Raw genomic sequence first — 5,529 nt, 5'->3', positions numbered from 1 at the left:
AAGAGAAAGAAGAATGCTAAGACATAAAGGCTGCCAGTAGCTTCACAACTGATGGAGAAATAAAGAGCTTCTAAGACAAAGAAATCATAAAGCAACATTTGACCTACAAATCAACATTGCAGAAAATAATTAAGAGAATCCTAGGTAAAGAAAATGAGGCCAACAACATCCCAAAACTCACAGGAGAACATATATTTAATTGGAAGAATAAACAAGTGAATATTTCAATCTACAATGTTTTCTCCCATGAGAACAGAATACACAGATTTCTCAATAGCACATGGAACTTTTTCCAGAATGGACAATAACTTAAACCATAAAGTATGCTTATATGAATATAAAATAATTGAAATAATCCTATATACTAAAGAGTCATAGCAAAAAGAAGCTAGAAATCAATAGCAAAAGAAACCAAAGAAACTATACAAATATATGGAGATTAAATAATAAATTACTGAATAATCAGTGGGTCACAGAAGAAATTATGGAAAAAAGAAAAAAGTTCCCAAAGTCAAATGAGGCTGGAGGCAATGCATTCTGGGAAAGTAGCAGCACAGATGCAAGATGGCGGCCAGCAAGAGGCAGATGAAGGAGCTTGAAATGATCTTAAATTGTGGAAATAAAAACTTCTACAACATCGAGGCTGATAAAGTTAATTTGCCACCTTGGCAAGAGCTTACTGTTCCTCATAGCCCTACATATAATAAAGGGCCCTTAGAATTGAAATCAAGTTTCCAGCAGAGTATCCATTCAAACCACCGAAGATCACATGTAAAACAAAGATCTATCACCCAACATTGATGAAAAAGGGTAAATTTGCCTGCTAGCAATTAGTGCTGAGGACCGGAAACCAACAACTAAGACTGACTAAGTAATCTAGTCCCTCATAGCGCTGGTGAACCAACCCCAGCCCTAGCAACCATTCTGGGCACACCTAGCTGATGACTACTCTAAGGACCATAAAACACTCTGTAAGAATGCTGAAGAGTTAACAAAGAAATATAAGGAAAAATGATTTATGGCCTAAAATGTGCTACAAAAAAAATTGCAGCAAGCTGAGCAGAGACCCTGAGCAGTACATTCAGAGACTCCACAAAATGGAACTCTGGAAGATTGATAGGGGCTTTGGCCTCACATTCATTTGTGGCAGTTACTAACTTTCTACAGTTTTCTTAGTCAAAAGTAATCTAGTACCTGTACAGAAAAGATTAAAAATTCCAGATCTTCTAAAGAAAAAGATGACAGTGAAACCACAATACAGGGAAATCTATTGGTCATAATGAAATCACTTTTAGAGGAAAGTTATAGCTGCAAAAGCTCACATAAAGAGAGTAGAGTGATCTCGAATAAAATCCTACCAAAACAAGAAGCATCAAAGTCAGAAACTTATAGAAGAAAAAATTTTAAAAATGAGAACAGAAATTAATGAAATTGAGACTAATTAAAATAACACAAAGGGTCTATGAGTTGAAGAATTGGTTCTTTGAAAGTAGTATAAGTTGATCCAGGGTAGGATGACTGGAGGATGGGAAGATGAACGAGAAGTAAAGATAATCAAGGTATGTATATACATATGTACCAAATCACTTGTGATGTATTTATTTGCTGTGTTGCCATCATACACTAATGAAAAACCGAGAGGAAAGCTACTGCCAGCAATTAGGCGTCAAAAAAACGGGATGACATTTCTCAGGTATGTTTCCCTGTCAGACTGAGTTACCTCCAGGTTTACCTGTATTTGCTGTGTCTGCCCTGTCGCTCTCTGCAGTGATCATCTCTGTCTTCTTGTCATCTAACTGTAGTTTCTCTGGTGATTGTAGAGACTACACAGCAATTTGTGTGTTTGTTTGTTTGTTTGAGTTGCTTTCATACACAGGGCCAGTACTGCTTCTGCTTGACACTTGTTTTGACTCTCTCTGGCATTTGTCTCCACAAGCTCTTAGCATTTGTTCTTGCTGTTGGGATTTTGTCTCCTTCATATATGGGCATAGAGCCTGCAGTTCACCCTTAGCCAGACCATGCTGGGAGTAAGCTTTCTCCACTCATGTGGTCTCCTTTATGATGTGCAGCCATTGCATTTGGCTGTCTCCGTCTGTGGGCCCTGGTGTGGATCTTCACCTTCCATCCACAGATGTTGCAGTTATTTCTAGATATTGTGTTTTTCATGTATATTGTTTTTTTTTTTCTTCTTCATGTTGTGGCATCTCCTCTTATGTGTGCTGCTGGAGTGTTTTGTTGTTATTGCTTATAGCTTCATTTGTAACTTCATTTTGCATGCAGCTCTGTCAACTGTTATACTCACTCTGTTTCTTTCATGTGCTAGTGAGACTGTGTTGCCTAATATTTGGCATGTTTTGAGCCTCTCAGCCTCTTTGATCACTGCCACGTTGTCTCATCACATAATCATTCTGCCATGCTCATGTGCCTTCTCCTTTGTCTGTAGTCCCTTCTGGGAAGCCTCTTGAAACAGTTGTAGCTATTCAGCTGACTCTTGTTCTGTTCACTCCCACAAGCATGAGGCCTTTTTCACCTTGGCCTTGAGTGGTTCAACTTCCTCCAATTCAGCCATGTGCAGAGGACTTATAGTGTCCTCCCTAGTTGTCAGGCTCTTTGGTGTGTGTTCTTCACCCTCACGGCAACCTTGGTTTCTCTCCTCTGCTAAATATTGCTGCCAAACAACCACCAGTATAGTCTATTTCTTGTTGCACAGTGTGTTCTCAGCAGCGTTGCTGCAGATGTGTCCCAGCTCTCCTTCAGCTGTGTCATCAGAGGTACCTTTCTCAAAGCACACTTTCACTTTCAGTGCTAGCGTCTTCTTTCTTTCTTTCTTTCTTTCTTTCTTTCTTTCTTTCTCTCTCTCTCTCTTTCTTTCTCTCTCTCTCTATTTCTTTCTTTCTTTCTTTCTTTCTTCCTTCCTTTCTTTCTTTCTTTCTTTCTTTCTTTCTTTCTTTCTTTCTTTCATTTTGTACACCATTATTTCAAATTTTTCCTATCAACCCCTTTTGTCACTTGAGCTCACTCTTTGCTGTCTTGCACAGCTGGGCAGGGCAATAACACAGGAAGTTAAATACTTAATTATGGAAGAACCACTCGAATACCATACTCAGCTAAAACCTTAATGAACCAGAAAGGACATGATTGGTTTCAAATCTGAGGATAACTTGGTATCTGAGGTTCTTATGTAAAAATTTCCCACATAACTGTAGAATAAAAGTATCCATAACCCAGCTACCTTGCTCCCAGTCAGGAGACTGCCTCTGTGATTGTATGGTTATATTAAAAAGGTCCCAACAAACAGGATATGCAATGGTAACTCTAGACTCTATATTAAAGGGCCAGCCTCTGCCTTTTGGAATCTTAGTCCAGCATGCAAAATTAATATCCTTGGCAAGGGCTTCTTCTGGCAAAGGATAATTGTTAGCACCTATATTAACTCCAAATATAAAAAAATAGGGCTCCTGGTGGCTGGGATAAAGACAAAGTATAAAAAATTTTATAGCTCCTAGATGATTTATGAACCCCAAATGGTCATTATATACTGTAGGGGTCACGTAGGACTGGAACAACAGAAGCCAGAGGAAACCAAAAGACAGACTGCAAACCAAAACAGGCCACTATGATGACCCTACAAAGTGGAGCTTTACCTATGCCCCTTATTCCAGAACCTCCTTTCCCAGAGACTCCAAATTAGGCCCCAAATGTAAAAACCAATTTTTCCCAAGAAGCTGAAAAATACATGAAATGGGAATAATGAAAATTTGTTGATGAGAGACTCTCCATCCCCGAAGTTCTGGGCTTCAGTTTGTAAACCAGTTTCATCATGGGTCTCATGTGAGAAAGACAGGATTGGAAATACTATTAGGCCACTATTTCTATGTGCCATGACTCACTGTTATCTCTCAGGCTATGTGTGAGCAATGCTTGATCTATGCCCAGAACAACCCAAAGGAAGAACTCATTCAACCTCTAGTTATCCAGGAAACAGGAGTGCTCTGTTTGAAAACTGGCTTGTGAATTTTAGTAAAGTGACTTAAGCTGATGGATATTGATATATGTTATTGCTTATCTGCACCTTCTCTGGCTGAGTTGCACAGCTGGGCAAATGGAAAAAGACAATAGAGGTGAGCAAGAGACATTATGCTGTTAAGAGACATCATCTCAAGATTTGGACTCCCCTGAACTTAGAGTCAGACAATGCACCCACATTTGTAGCCCACATAGTACAGGAGCTCACACAGATGTTAAAACTTCACATGGCTTACCAGCCACAGAGCTCAGAAAAAATGTAGTGCGAACCAGACACTGAAACCATTGTTGCAAAATTACTGCAGAGAAACCCACTTGAGATGGAACCAAGTCCTGGTCCTGGTCATCCTCAGTGTCCACTAGACCCCCACTAAACAAATGGGATATTTTGCTAAAATTCTACTTGACCAGCTGCCCCCAGTCACGGGTAAATCAAAGAAGATTTCTGTGACTCAAGAAATTGTCTCTAAAGAGAAAGATACAAGTTTTAGAAGAAGTCATGCAAATATTCATGGCTGAGTAAAGGAAAAAATGCTGATAAGATTGACAGACCCAATACACCCATTCAAACCTAGACACTGTTTCAATGAAAAACAAAATAAAATCCATCAACTCTGGGGCTAATATAGGATGGGCCTCATACTGTAATCCAGTCTACTTCCACTGCTGCTCAAGTTACAGAACTTCTGCCTTAGATCCATCCCACTCAGCAGCCAACAGCCCATGATCAGTGGACCAGACAGAAGGACCCAGACCACCAGAACCCACTGATGCTATAATGACATTGGGCCACCACTAGAGACCTTAACCCTGCTCTAGTCACCCTGGAAGCTAACCTGTCTATGCATGGCTTGAGGAAAGAACAGCCCTGCTCTTGTCACTCATGAAACTGACCAGTCCACACACAGACAAGACTTGAGGATTGATGTGGAGATACAATGACAGTGTGTCTCTTTTTCTTTTTGTTGCAATTCTCCTCCTGCCCAATAGGGAACCAAACCCCTCATAACAGGTAAATGTTGATGATAGTGATACTCTCTATTAAAACAGTATAGAAAGCATCAAAGTAGGGGAATGAAACATGACTTAAAGAGCAATCTCACTCAAACTCCATCTCTCTTCCTCTGTAGCTATAACTTCTTGTTCTGGTACAGATAAGGTTGAAACCTGTGTCCCATAAACAGTTTATGTCACTTGTTCTCACGGGATACATGAGGTTCTCTTTCAAGGCTAAGTTAAGAATTGCTTTGTCTGGCTTCACTACACTCACTTACCCGCCCACCCCGTTTCTAAATAACACCCTCCTCAGACAAATGCATAAAACTAGAACCTTTGTTCTATTCTAATGCCCAACATTTTAGACATGAGTTTGACTGGGTTGATGTGCATCTAAAATCCTGGAAATAAATCATCCTTTTTCCCTGATGGTCTCTGATCTCTTGGATTCTATAATACATGAACCTTCCCAGTGTCCTGGAAAAGGATAGTTTTGTTTCTTTTTCA

At 39.8% G+C, this 5,529-nt stretch overlaps 1 pseudogene; it reads left to right on the top strand.

The window, feature by feature from the left end:
- Positions 1-564: 564 nt before the first annotated feature.
- Positions 565-1,015, top strand: LOC100716682 (ubiquitin-conjugating enzyme E2 L3-like; annotated as a pseudogene).
- The last annotated feature ends 4,514 nt before the right edge of the window (positions 1,016-5,529 follow it).

The sequence above is a fragment of the Cavia porcellus genome, unplaced genomic scaffold (assembly GCF_034190915.1).
Source record: "Cavia porcellus strain 051 isolate PalLab524CR breed Dunkin Hartley unplaced genomic scaffold, mCavPor4.1 scaffold_12, whole genome shotgun sequence".
In the NCBI taxonomy this organism is placed as follows: Eukaryota; Metazoa; Chordata; class Mammalia; order Rodentia; family Caviidae; genus Cavia; species Cavia porcellus.
The sequence above is the reverse complement of the archived record's forward strand: the minus strand, read 5'-3'. Positions and strand labels throughout refer to the sequence as shown.